At 50.3% G+C, this 14,702-nt stretch overlaps 1 long non-coding RNA gene across 1 annotated transcript in view; it reads left to right on the top strand.

Moving 5' to 3' along the window:
* LOC122108847 overlaps positions 1–12,748 on the top strand; it is a 75,650-nt gene extending 62,902 nt beyond the window's left edge. Inside the window, exon 3 of the long non-coding RNA XR_006147637.1 lies at positions 11,630–12,748. This is a non-coding gene — a long non-coding RNA (uncharacterized LOC122108847). The remainder of the gene's footprint in view (positions 1–11,629) is intronic.
* The last annotated feature ends 1,954 nt before the right edge of the window (positions 12,749–14,702 follow it).

Genomic DNA, 14,702 nt, shown 5'->3' with positions numbered 1-14,702 from the left:
CTGTGTCCCCAGCCGTGCCCTGCAGCTGGGCACCTCTCCCCTCTAGTTGGCAGCTCAGAAGACCTGGTGGCTGGAAGACAGTCAGGGGCTGGAATCAGCTTCCAGTGACCGCCTCCTCCCTTCCCGGGATGGGCGCGTGATGAGTGGTCCACACCTGCAGGGATCAGCTTCCCTGGAGGGGCCGCATGCTGCGTGAACTCTCCATCGACTCAGGGCTCGCACGCTGATGTTGCTTGCCACACTGGGGCTTGTCTTCCTAAACTCAGCAGGAAGGGAGGGAGCACACCTTGGCCAGCTGTCGTGACTGAAGAGTACAGAGCGCCAGGTGTTGGGAAAGTGAGATGCCCCAGATCCTTCCCCCTCTTTTGCTTTTCCCTCTGCCTCTCCCCATCAGAAACATTCTGCAACCTTCTTCCACCTGAGAGCTGGTGAGCACTTCAGAGCACTCAGGATGAGGTGCGGGTCAGATTGTCGGCTTTATCAGATAGACGTTCATCGAGCCTCTGCTAGGTGACAGGCCCCACCAGGGCAAGTCAGAACTGTAAGGAGCCCATCGAAGACTGAGAGAAATAAGATAATTGACTGTGGGATAGAAGGAAGGCTGAAGGAAGTTCCCCTGAGAGGAAGTACAGGGAAGATGCACGGAGTTCGACTTCTTTGTGGTTGTGACCACAGGAGGAGGCTCTGGGAGGAAGAAGCTACAGATGGATGGATGGGTGGATGGGTGGATGGATGGGTGGATGGGTGGGTGGATGGATGGGTGGATGGGTGGAGGGATGGATGGGTGGATGGATGGGTGGATGGATGGGTGGATGGATGGGTGGAGGGATGGGTGGATGGATGGGTGGATGGATGGGTGGATGGGTGGAGGGATGGGTGGAGGGATGGATGGATGGGTGGATGGGTGGGTGGATGGGTGGATGGGTGGATGGGTGGATGGATGGATGGATGGATGGATGGATGGATGGATGGGTGGATGGGTGGATGGGTGGATGGATGGGTGGATGGGTGGGTGGGTGGATGGATGGGTGGGTGGGTGGATGGGTGGGTGGATGGGTGGGTGGGTGAATGGATGGGTGGGTGGATGGGTGGGTGGATGGATGGGTGGATGGATGGGTGGGTGGGTGGGTGGATGGGTTTTAAGTGTGCAGAGACACAGGGAAGGACATTCTGGCAGTGGTGAGGAGCAGTAAGGGAAGTGCACAGACTGGGTTGGGGGTGGGGGTGTGAGGTCCGAGCTGTGCTCTGAGCAAAGCAGCCCCTGGAAAGTCATGCTGGGTGGTAGGGGCCAAATTGTGTCCGTTCCCTGAGGTCTGTGGCCAGAAGGTGACCCTGGGAGTTTGTCTCAAATCAGCTTCCCCAAGCCCTGCAGCTTCCTTTAAGGACGGGTAGGAACTTGGTTTAGAGAGAGGATTGTGACATGATTGGTTAGGGGAAGTACTTTGTGGGGGTGGAGGGGGTTTTCTTTTACTCCAAAATGGTCGGTGCCCCTAGGAGAGAAAAAGGCACAGAGAATGGAAGAACTTCAGGGTGATGACAGAGTCAGAGATCGAAGCCTGGACATGTCAAAGACTGTGGGCAAACGCCGGGAGCTGGTGGAGGCAGGAAGCTCTGTCTGCGGGCGAGCTTGGAGGGGCACACTGCTGTGTGCAGGGCTTGAACGCAGGGACTGCGCACTGTCCCTTGGCTTTATTATTTTTTTTTTCTCACAGATGGCACTCTACCTCTTGAGCCACAGCACCAAGTCTGGCTTTTTGACAGTTGGCTGGAAGTGAAAGTCTTACTGACTTGCCTGCTCAGGCTGTCTTTGAAAGAGGTCCTCAGATCTCAGCCTCCCAAATAGCTAGGATTGTAGTTGGGAGCCTGGCGTAGTGCTAAATCTTGACTTTGGACGTGTGCCTCTGAACCTATCAGACAAATACTTCTTAAAAAATTAAATTATCTTAGTCGTACAAGGGGCTTTCAACCCAACATGTCAGTTTATGAGTACAAGGTGTCTTTGTTCAGATAATGGTCTTCTGATTGTTAAGCAGTTGTACAAAGGAGTTTAGAATTCCAGCCCATCTTGATCAATGTCACCCCTCTGGTTGGTGGTCTCCCCCACCTCTCCCAATCCCAGCCATTCTCTCACTTTCCCCTGTGGATATGGAATAGTGTGACTCATGTGACTTGTGTTGTCAGCTAGCCAGTTTGTGGTTCTTTGTGAAGGTGGCGCCCACAAATGAATATGGTGCCCCTGTCCCTGCCGCCTCTCCCGACCCTTAGCCTTGCCCGGGCCTGTGTGGGTCCAGGCTACCTCTCAGCTGCCTGCCTTCTTCTAGGGCTTGTATCTGTGGACCATAGGGCCAGGCCACCCAGCGACTCAGGCTGATAAGAAGAAGGGTCGGGCAGTCCCATGCTTGGCTTCCGTGTGTTCCTTTTTGTCTGTTTTTCTAGGAAATGATTCAGGTTTGGGGAAGAAATGCTCCCCACATCGAAGGAGCTGCAGAGGACAGAGTTAAAGCCCCCGGGGGGTCTTCAGAGCGGTGTCAGGCCAGATGGGCAAGGGCCCAGGCGCAGTGTCCGTGGCTGTGGAGAGCGCCATGGACATTGGCTCCCACCGGGAGTGCGCCCCCGTGGGGCGGGGCGGAGCAGTGCACGGCTGGCCTTGTGCATGCTTACGCTCAGGTCGGCACAGGTTCAGAAGAACACACGGAGCAGAGTTGCTGGCATCGGCCCATCGCTGGAGCCTGTTTTAACTCAGCACGGCCAGGGCGCAGGAGGGAGCTACATCATGGAGAGAGAACCCTACCATGGCCTCCTGTTCCTCCCCACCCCACCCCGAGTCACCCCCACCCTTCCCATTCCCACCCCCACTCCAGGCTCCTCCACCAGCCTGTTTGCTCAGAAGAGATAGAGGGAAGTGTGGTGAATACAAGGAGAAGGGCTGCCGTGTCCCTCCCGCACACTGAGGGCATTGTTTAAGACAGTGCCACCTCTGAGACAATATTGGTTCTGTAGCGTTGCCAAGATTGCTGAGTTATCAGCCAGCACTGTGCAAACTCAGGCTGCCTTCCGACAGGCGTCAGCGCAGGTGGGCCTTCCGAGGACATGGCCGTGGTGTTTGTGTGCTGGTCCTCGCTTGGGCCCCATCTGTCAGCCGCAGACACCACCCCTCAGCTGCCCATCCAGGCAGAGGAGAATTTCTTCCACAGGCTGGCAGGGAAATCCTGCCTGCTTCGCCTTCCCCCGCCTTGAAGGAATAGCGTAGGCAAAGATTTCCAGCAGGCCTGGCCCCGTGGCCCAGGGGCCTTGACGCCCTTGAACCTTCAGCGGTGGGTTCTGAGCTGAGCTGCAGGTAGCCCTTGGCTGGGAAAGCCAGTCTTGGTGCTCATTTCCTTGGATGAAGTCATCTTGGAAAACAAGAATGTTGCAATGTTAGTGCGCTCCACTGGTTTCTGTAGCGTGCGTCTCTCCGTGGATGCAGCTGGGGGACGGGGGAGAGGGGCGGGGGGGGGGGGGGGGGAGCTGTGGATGAGGTTGCTGTCTTATCTGTTAATCTGTTTAGGATTAGAAATGGTTATGTTCAAGTTGTTGAGTATGCGTAAGGAGCTCAAAACTCATCTAGACGCTAGATTATCATAAAAAATGAGCATAGGTAGAAATTAGTAAAATGTGCTGGACCCTTTACGTAACTTAATACAAATAGTACACAAAGGACCATAATTTGAATAGGATGTTCAGTAGATTCAACCTTCCCTACTCACCTTTAAGATTTTGATATGTAACTTTTAAAGTCACGGGTTTATTGTTGAGGGGAAAGGAATGGACACAGAGTTGGAGCAGTGAACTGGGAAGTCTGGATCTGTTGAGACCTTTCTGCTTTTGATTTACTGTGCAGCTTTAGCCAGAGCAATGCGCCTCTCTGAGCTCCTAGTTCCCCTGTCACAGAGAAATATTTCTGGTCAGCTGTCCTCTAGGAGGTAAGGTAACTGAGCTGTCCTTGAGAGGAGGAATAGGAGAGGGGCTCAGAGACTGGATGAATGGGTGGGTGCTGGTGGGGAGACCTGGCTCCCATGTATTCCCCAGGCTGCTGATTCTGGGTGGATGTTTGTCTTCTGTGACTCCATGCTGACTTGGCTGTTACTCAAAACTATTGAAAGCAAATATTAATTCAAGCTAATGGCACATAAGCAACCCCAAGGCCACTTAACCTGAACAAAGAATCACCAGATAGCAAAATGCTGCCCCCCTCCCCCCCCCATTTGCTCCCATGGTTGGCTCCTAAATTCCCAACTTGGAGCAGCAGGAACGTGTTCAGGATGTCAGTGTGTTCAGGACGTCAGTGGCTGGATCTCTGGGTGGCTCAGTAACCATGCTAGATCTGGGCTGAGACTCTTCGTCACTGATACGGTGCTTGTTAGAGAAACCAGAACTAAATTTATAGTTGGCGTGCGTGGGGCCAATTTACATGTTGGACTGCTAAAGCTAGCTGAGAACTAAGGAAATGTGTTTGAAGCCAAAATTGGCTTTGTGGGTCCAGCTCTCTTAGCTCGCAGCACCTGCCTCCAATCAAACTGTCCAATTACAGGAAACAATTGTTGTCTTGCTTTCTGGAAAGGGAAGAAATTCATCCAGGAAAGGACTGATTTCTAAATGTTTCTTTTATTTTTTTTCTCCCTTGGAAAGAGAAAGAGAGAGAGAGAAAAATAGAAGGTCAGAGAGGAACAACAAACCTCAAGCATGAACCATGTTCTGGAAGAGAAAGTGTCTTCTTTACCGAATGCCATCTTTCAGATTTCAAAACCCAGGACGTTGCTGTCCTCATACAGTGGTGGTTTTGACCACAGACACCTGATGTGTAATTACCTCTTCTAATAACGTTATTAGCCATTCAGAAGAGAATGGCTTTTAACATGCAAGGCAGTAATTAAAGGCTGTGAATTTCACAGGTGAAATCTTGCAGAAAGTAAGAGTTTGAAGTCAAAGAATTTAGCCATCCACCTCTGCTTAATTATACATTCGTCTCCAAATAAAATCTTGGATTTGAAACAATAAAACCAGTCAATGATACTATTTATCTTTTGAGTCCAAGTCTCTTTTCTTTAAGTTCTAATTTGACTTGCTGCTCCTCAGTTCTCTGAAATAGTTAAAATTGTAGCATGGAAGCAGAAAGGAATAGAAACCACTGGTCACAGGTTACATGGCATTTGGCATAGTGAGCATGGGAATAATTCTAGACATGCTTTCCTGGGCTGAGAGACAGTTTAATGGTACTGGCAAACATTTTTTATTTTGGGTCTGGTCATGGGGCCTGAACTCTGGGCCTGGGCACTGCCCCTCAGCTCTTCAGCTCAAGGCAAGCGCTCTACCACTGAGCCACCTTCCCAGCCCCCTAGCAAACTTTTATTTGATGTGTTTCTAATGTTCCCCAAGTTTTTCTCTTCAGAGAGAAAAACAAAGTTAGGTTTGGTAGTTCACAGCTACCCAGCAGACAGCGCCGATCATAAGAATCATACTTGGAGACCCTCCTGGGCAAAAAGTTAGCAACAAGACCCTAGCTCAATCAGTAAATCAGGCATAGTGGTGTGTGTCTGTGGCCACAGTCACCTAGGAGGTGTCGGTAGAAGGATTTGGGTCTGAGGTTGACCTCTGGCAAACAGTCAAGCTCCTACTTGAAAAATACCTAAAGCCAAATAAGGGGAAGGGGTGTGGATCAAGTAGCAGAGCACTTGCCTAGCAAGCATAAAATTCTAAAATTTTAGTATCACCAAAAGGAAGGAAGGAAGAAGGTAATGAATGACTGCTCACGATTTTATAATTAAAATATCTAACTCGTGGAGACTATGTATGGACACTTCATTCTGCCCCTTGGAATGTCTTTCAGATTTCTAAGACTCACTACAAAAGTGTGCATGGACAGCATTGATGTTTCTTTTCTATTTGGAACTCGGTGAGGTTATTTCTTTATTTAATTTTACTATTAGGTAGGTGTGCAAATGGATTTCAGTTCCATAAGTCAGGTGATGAGTACAATACATCTTCCATTATTCTCCTAATTACCCCTTCCAACCCTACCCTCAAGCTGTGGAGTTCAATTTTTACACTATGTACACGGAGTATAAGCGCTGCATTTGCCTCCCCTTCCTCCCTCCATTCCTGTTCAGTGAGGTTGTTAAGGTTTGGATCAGAAAGGAACTGTGAAGGCTAACATGGCAAAGGTTTGGTTGACAGTTGCTGGGGTTTCTGGGAAATGACCTCTCCTTTCGGGCTCTGACCTCACCAACAGATCAATCCTGACAGACTTGTAATTACATGACATTTTCGGAAGTAGTGCAGAGTTGGAGGTCGGACCTAGTTGGAGAAAGTAGGTTGCTGGGAGCATATCCTTGAGGACTGAATCCTGCCCTGGCCCCTTCCTGTATTCCTTTCTCTACTTCCTGTATTCCTTTCTCTACTTCCTGCATTCCTTTCTCTACTTCCTGCATTCCTTTATCTCTCTACTTCTGTCTGCCATGAAGGGAATCCCATGAAGTTTAGCTTCACAGGCCCAGAAGCATGGAGCCAAGAGACCATGGATAGAACCCTCTAAACCACAAGCCATGATAAATCTTTTCTCCCATAAGTTGTTTTTGTAGGTTTTTTGGTCACAGTTACCCCAAAATAACATGTTACTTAAGGGAAATTAGGGAACATTAAGTGCCTAGGACAGCTCTCCGCTGGCTCTTTTCCTCTTTTCTTTTCCTCTTTTCCTCTGTCTCTCTGTCTCTGTCTCTCTCTTCTGCCCTGCCCTGCCCTGCCCTGCCCTGCCGGGCCATCTGCCTTACAATGTGGTTCTTAGTGACTCTGGACTCGCTGGGGAGCAGCCTGCTTGTTCTCCATTGGCTCGAAGTGGATGTGTAGGTGATTTGGGCTTGGTAAAAGTGCATGACCCCTCCTCCAGCCCTTCCCTCATTCTCAGGCATTCTCCGAGAGGGTGGAGACCCTCACGCATGTCTCTGATGTCACCTACGGCCTGCTGTACTCAAATCCAGTGGCCATACCCTCCTCCTATCTGGAGGTGGTGCTACTAATTGGAAGGCTCTGTTTATTTTCATCATGTTCTAGTCCAGTGGCTTCTTGAACAGCAGTTACAAAACTTGATGTCTGTGAGCCTAGCAACCTCACCGTGCTGGTCAGCATGCTAGTTGGTGCCTACATGTGGCAATTCAAATGCAACTTCCTGAAGATGGAAAAAAAAACCAACATTCACATATGTCAAGTGCACATTAGCAGATGTGCTTATGGCTCTTCTATTGGACAGTTCAGAATGGCAGATCATTCTAGAATATATTGCAGAAGACTCTTGGGCGGCATCGCCCAGGCCTTTCCTCTGGCACCCTCCTTGTGTGTGACCAGCATGGCCACTCACGCAGCTGTTGAAGCCCGTCACTGAGGGCTGGGTATGTCTAGCAGTGGTCAATGAGAGACTCTAGCACTAGATGGCCTGAGGTGGCGTTTTCAAGCTCTGTGGTCTGAACTGCTTTGTATCTCAGTTTCTCCACCTGCAGAACATGTATAGACAGTTTCTACATCGAGGAGCTATGAAGGTAAAGCAACACGCACATCTGGTTCCCAGCAGAGCACACAGCAGACTTCATGTGAGGGCCTCGATCATTCTGGACCATGATGGAACCCAGCTTCTCCCTCCTCTTTTGTATCCTTGGCTGGGCAAGTCTTTGTCCCTCTGACCAATCTCCCAGCGTGGCCTGGGCCCCGCCCTCCCCTTGATGTACGGCTCCCTCAGGGCCTGGGTGGGAGCCGGGGTTGGAGCCAGGGTAGCAGCAGAAGGCCACTCAGCTGAGCTGCCAGTGCCCAGCACACATGGTGCCGCGTGAACGGCCCACGGTGCTTTATTCATGAAACACTGAATTTCCGACCCTGGAAATCAGTCATTTCGTGGTGAGATGGTGACTCAGGGATGGCTGTGGGCCTGGGGGCTTTCCAGCAACCTAGTTAGATGAAACCACAGGGCCACCTTCCCGGCCCACGGTGACCTACTTCTCAATTCCTGTAGTCTCAACATCCAGTGCGCAGGATTCTTTGAGGCTAGCCGAGCTTACCTTGGGGACTTGCTGAGACACGGGAATTGAAAGGCAGGTAATGGACTTGGGCCTTGAGAAACGGGGTGGGTGGTGGCCCGTGGCTCCCATGGTGGGAGCTGGGTACAGGAAGGGGGCTCCGAGGACCCCTGCTGCGTGGCTCCAAGTGCCTCTCTCTCCCCAGGAATGGGACACGAGGCTGACCCGCCACACTTGTCTGAGGCTGTCTGGACCCTCCTACCCTTGCTGGGCTACTTTCCCAATGACGGTGACGAAGGTTGAACAGTTTCTCACTCAGATCCTCATTTTGCTTTTAAGAGTGAAGTGAAAATTGAACTTCTGAGTCCCTCCTAATGGAGCTCCCCGGAGGCAGGCTGCTCCTGGGCTGCCGGCAGGGCCAGGATGGATGAGCCGCCAGCAGAGGCCCCCCCATTCCGGTCGTCGCGGGGTGTGTTTGATATCGGACCTGCCTGGCACCCAAGGGAAGCAGATACCCCAGCTGCCAAGTTCTTCTCCCTTTGTGTCTTGCCCAGTTCCACTCATCATGAGCACTGCTTTTTCTGCCAATCCCCGCTCCCTTCCCACAGGGGCAATGGCCCAGACCTCCAGCCCTGAGCCTCCCTGGCTCTCCATCCTAGGCAGAAAAGTCCACTCATGTATCAGATCCCACTGGTTCAGAAGCCCCTGGAGGTCTGGCAGCCCCCTGGTCGTTGCTGTCGGAAAGGACAGAGAGTCTGGTACGAACTAATGATTTGGCAAGTATGAAAGAGGCCATGCCAGGCAGCGGCTCCACCCTGCACCAAAGGGATGGTGCCGGGGAGGCCCAGGCCCCAGCCTCCCAGGGGCTCTACGAGTTGTAATGGGCTGCAGGAATAGGACAAATCTGAACAGCGTGGTCTGGGATCGACTCCCTCAGCTTTCCCTGCTGGGGAAGTGGCGGGCTCTCCTAGGCGAGGTCAGTGGCTTCCAGAGCCCACGTGCAAAGCACCAAGGCTGATATGTCCCAGTAGGTTGTCACCTTGTGATGGCAAATGCTCTGTGGACATCTGGTTTAGATGCATGTGAGAGTTGAAGCCAGCCAGGACCTGGCTAGAGTAGGTTACCACATACTTGTATCTGAGAATTTCTTGACTTCACCAAATCTCAGCTGACTCATTGTTAAAATGGGTTTAATAAAATTTCCACATTTTATTCAGTAATTTTCCCCCTAACTAAGGAAACAACCTGTTCGTTGACAGATGGATACATAAGGAAAATGTGGTATGTACATATAATGGACTGTTATTCAGCCTATATAAAGAAGGTAATTCTGTAATATATGATCATATGGATAGCTTTAACATCATTAAGAAAAACAAGCCGGTCACAGAAGACAAATGCAGCAGTATTTCACCATATGGGGCATCTAAAGCAGTCAGACATGTGGAGTCCAAGTGTGGGATGGTAGTTGGTTAGGAGGCAGAGAGAGAGGGGTGGGGGATGAGCTATTGATCAACGGGCAGAAAATTTCACTTGAGCAAAGAGAATAATACCTGGCGAGCTGTGTATGGCATTGATGGTCAACAGTAATTTAACGTACAGGCGGACCTTTGTTTAGTATTCTCATTAAGTGTTCTTACACCCGCATGAGGAAAAAACCACATTGTAGAGGAGCAAGCATTAAAATGTTTAGATAAGTAAGTACTTGACAGTAAGTAGCTGTTATTATTGGATTGTTGGAGACTAGGTGGAGGCCAGAGGGCATCCATTGACTGATGTTTATATGGAGGTAAAAACAATTAGATGACTATATATGAATTTTGGCTATGGAATATTGGTTATTTTGCCTTCTTTATTTTATGCCAGCATGAGCAGTTGAACTCAGAGCCTAGGCACTCTTAAGTTAATGCTTTACCACTGGAGCCACAGCTACACTTCTGGCTCTTTGGTGGTTAATGGAAGATAAGAGTCTCACTGACTTTGTTGCCCAGGCTGATGCTCAGGTCTTAGCATCCTGAGTGGTTAGGATTACATGTGCTAGCCACCTGACTTGTTTGGACTTTAACTCATGTTGTTAAGCCTCACACTTTGGAGAAAAGCTGCGTCCTTATTTCTGACCTTCATGAATTGAAATGTTGATTAGACTCTGTCTGTGTTATAGAACTCCAGATTTGTAAGCTTACAATGCATTGACAACGTGGAAAAGCCGTTTCCTTTGCTAATTTCTGTTACTCAGCCCACAAGTTTCTTAAACAATTGTGTTTTTAGGCAAGTGCACGTTAAAGCACGTTCTTAGTTTTGCTAAAGTCATGTTGTGTCCTTGCCTCCACACTCACAGGCTTGCCAGGCCTCTTGCGAACCCTCAGCCCGTGGGGAGGTGTAGGATCTGAAGCGGAGAGTGAGGAGAGCCCAATGGGACAACCAGCCCCTCCCTCCCACAGAGGAAGACACAGAAATAACTAAATGCTAAAAAACATTTCAGGGAAAACTCACCAAAACTGACTTTAGTCTTCAGTTGGCTCAGGACAGGTTGGCTGGAGCTGAGGGATAACATGAGCCCCCGCTTCTCCTCCCAGCCCCAAGCCGGGTCCCCGGGGGACATCTTCCTCCTCAGCCGAGCCCTCTGTCCAGGGCGCCGCTGACCTCCTCTCCTCCATAGCAGGTGTCCCCCCTCCCCCCTCTCCCCAGGCCTCCAATCCTGCAGCGCTGGGACGCCTGGCCTTCCAGTGGCCTTCCTCCACGGGCCCCAGTCTGGAAGCAGACCCGCTGCCCAGAGGGTACCCCACGCATTCATGGAACAGTCTGTGGCCCTTCTTCCCCGTGGAGCAAGAAGGCATGGCTAGTTGGAGAGGTTGCTCTCTGGTCCCCTCCCTAACTCCCTGTGTGTCCATACAAAATACCCCGGGACTCTCTTCATTACAGCTGCTCCTTTTGTGTATGTTTGGGGAAGTGTATGCGGCTATTTACACCTCAGACCTGTGGCCCAAATGCCCTGCTGCCGCTATGAATCTAAACCAAGCTGACCCAGTAGCTGACCGAGAGACACAACATGAGGAGGTGATACCGATCCATAGCCTTGAAATGCTCGCACCTCTCCCTCAGCACCTAACGCCCAGATGCTTATTCCCAGGAAATTGATAGTCTCATAAAAGTCTATGCTCAGGGACTCTCATTTTTAAAATTTATCTCATCAGGTGCCAGTGGCTCACACCTGCAATCCTAGCTACTCAGGAGGCTGAGATCTGAGGATCGAGGTTCAAAGCCAGCCCCAGGCCAGAAAGTCCCTGAGACCCTTCTCTCTGCAAAAAGCCAGGAGTAGACCTGTGGCTCAGGTGGTACAGAACCAGCCTTGCGCAAAAAAAACCTACAAAAAACAAAACAAAAAAAACAACTTTGGAGAATGCCCAAGGCCCAAGATCAAACCCCAGTACACCCCCATACACTTTCTCTCTCTCTCTCTCTCTCTCTCTCTCTCTCTCTCTCATGCACGCACACACACAAAAATATTTCTCTCATTCATATAGACATAAAATTGGAAATGAACAAACTTATTGTCCTAATAGAAAACATTTTTTTGTGTTTATGTGCAGAAAATATTTCAAAGCCACTAAAATTGGACCAAGCAACTCACATTAAAATCATCTGGAAGAGTGGTTTGTAACCTAGGAAATCATGAATGCTGTAATACTGGGCTTCAATATTAGAGGTAAAGTTGTAATACTGTAATTTCAATAGGTAAAAGTATAAACATGGATATCATGGTAGGTGTCCAGAGAGAGAGTCAGTGGGAAAGTGAATCATGTGATCACGTGTCACATAAAGTTAAATAAGTGTGTGAGTACATGAAGTGTGTGCGCGCACACACATGTGTACACACATGCACCAGTCCACCTCATGAAGGAATCAAGATTATTTTCAACACTCACTTGTCAGAGTCTTGAGTAATTTATGGACACACTTGGAACCCTTACTTAGCCAGTACCATGTTGGCTGTGAGAACCAAGAGAGGAAGCGCAGCCTCTCTGCGCGGACACTTTCTCATCGCAGCAGATGTGGAGGAGGCTGCCGGGCAGGTCCTCCATACCTACCTTCTCCCAGCCATGGGGCCAAGCTGTGTCCCTCTTTATGGAACACAGTCTAAGCAGGCTCGAGGGGCAGAGAAGTCAATAAACAGTTGCAAATTGAATCTCACTTTCCACAACAAGAGAACAAAAACCCTGGGAGGAAAGCTATCATCATCATCATCATCATCATCATCATCATCATCATCATCATCATCATCATCATCATTGCTATCCTCATCATCCTGCAATGGATAAAGGAAAATGCCCGGAGGTGTTTACCTGATGTGGTCCACAACTGCCTTTTGCCTCTGATTCCTACTGGACTCAAACGCTCAGAAGATGCCAGGTGCACACCAGGAGGTGCCAGGTGCCCTTTTCAGGAGTGGAGTCCTGCTGCTGTTCGGTGGCCTGGCTGGAGAGGAGGACATATGGGTGATGGGCCATCCTGGCTGTGGGGTTCAGGACAATCCTACCCGGGGACCCCCAGGGCCATGTGGGCACGAGCGGCACAGCACAAGGCCAAGTGCAAATTGTTTTAAAATATGAGAACGAGCTCTGTTCAGGTGCTGCCAAAGAGCTCTCCATTTCAGCCCAGAGTGATTCTGTGCGCGTTTTCTACGATCATCCAATAAAGAGGCAACTGTTCATGGAGTCGTTAAGCTGCGCTTTTTGGAGAGTCTGTCGGGGGAAGCAGGCCACAAATTTAACCTGATTTGCTAAACGGATTTTAGTGCTTTTGTCAAAGCCACATCAAACTTTCAAATCTGCAGACTCCCCCACACCCCTCCACTGTGAAATTATTTCCCTGAGCCCTTGGAGTCAATGTGAGTTTGTGGCTATTCAAAAAGCTGGAGTATACCCAGGGTTACTGTGTGGCTCCTGACCTCAAAGATAACATGAAGTATAGAATTCCCATAGGAACTCAGGTGGTGTGGGGTGTGGGGTGTGGGAACCATGGGGGTCAGGGGTTCAGGAGAGGGGGTCACCTACCACCCAGCGAGCACCCCTTCTGTTCAGTGCTGATCTGTGTTCGGCCTGTGCAGTTGGGTGGCGCTCCACGCTGGAAGGTTCCGTGCTTGGCTTCACGCTCTGGAGCTGTTGTTGGGAAGATCATGGTGCGATTGTGAACGCAGCACTTCACATCTTCATTTTGCGCCAAGAGTTTCCTTTCCTTCTGGACACGGTCAGGCCAGACCTCCCAGGCTCCCTGGCAACTGCAGTGGCTGAGTCTCACAGAAGGAACGGGCGTGCATTTACTCCATGCAGGATCCTTACACATCCGTGCATGCACACAGATCTACATATATAACACACATACACACATAACACACACACACACACACACAGCTGTGCGGTGTCTCAATTGTGCACTTTCACTACAGCTGCTGTACCCACCCCAATGCCGCTCCTCCGGCAGCTTCAGGGAGATACAGTCCAGGGCAGAGCCCCTGCTTTTCTCTTCGGTGAGCTGAGTGTGGCTTTGGAAGCCATGTGTTGAGGTGCGGGCTTCTCCGCACCTGTGTGTTCCTGAGCTCCCTGCCTGTGCCCCGGTCCCTTGGAACGGCCCCCGACTCTCACAGGGACAGCACACAGTCACAGCTTGTGTTCCGCAGCCTCACGTTCTACTCTGTGCTCCCCATTTTGTCAAGGAAATAAAGCTTTCTAGAGAACTAGCTCCAAAGCTGTGTCCTCTGAGGCAGAACTGGGTGAGAGACGGCCCCTCTCCCCTGGAAACGCTGGGAGTAGGGAACCAGATTGTCAGGACCGTGGTAGACTGATTGTGTCTCTCACTAGGGTTGGACTCATGGCTGCTTAGACTGCAGCTGGATTCTTCCAGCAGGAACTCAGGGAGAGCCCCATGTAGTGCACAACTATAGGCCCAAGGACTTGGGAGGCTGTGCCAGGAGGATTGGGAGTTTGAGGCCAGTCTTGGCAAAGGTAACAGCCAGATTCTGTCTCAAAAAATCAAAGGTCTAGCTAGGTGCCCGTGGCTTATGCCAGTAATCCTAGCTACTCAGGAGGCTGAGATCTGACCATGGCAGTTCAAAGCCAGCCCGGCCAGGAAAGTCTGTGAGACTGTTATCTCCAATAAACTACTCACAGAACCAGAGGTGGTTCCAGCTGTGGCTGGAGTGGTAGCGCACTCGCCTTGAGCCAAGAGAAGCTAAGGGACAGTGCTCAGGCCTAGAGTTCAAGCCCCAGGACTGGCAAAAATACAAATAAAAAGTAAAAATAAAAGGGCTGAAAGTGTAGCTCAAGTAGCAGAACACTTGCTTAGTATGTGTGAAGCCCTGATTCAGTCCCCAGTACCACAGAAAGGAGGAGGAAGAGGAGAAGAAGGAAACGAGAAGAAAAGACAGTAGGTCAGTAACGAATAGTGTGTCTCACAATTTGCAAAGCAGTTTTGGGTAGTGGGGTTGTTTGAGGTGATAGGCAGGGGAGAAAAGCTGGAGGGACTCCAGACCCTCTTCTGGAAGGGCAAGGAAGGAGGTTTGAGTCTGGAAACCTTTTGGATACAAAGAAATCTCAGATCAAGGTGATACCAGGGCAGCTCTCGTCTGCAGTGATGCTGGCTCACACTTGCTCTCTTGCCGGTCCA

Source organism: Dipodomys spectabilis, unplaced genomic scaffold, assembly GCF_019054845.1.
Source record: "Dipodomys spectabilis isolate Male_0828 unplaced genomic scaffold, ASM1905484v1 ptg000066l, whole genome shotgun sequence".
NCBI classification, from domain to species: domain Eukaryota; kingdom Metazoa; phylum Chordata; class Mammalia; order Rodentia; family Heteromyidae; genus Dipodomys; species Dipodomys spectabilis.
The sequence above is the reverse complement of the archived record's forward strand: the minus strand, read 5'-3'. Positions and strand labels throughout refer to the sequence as shown.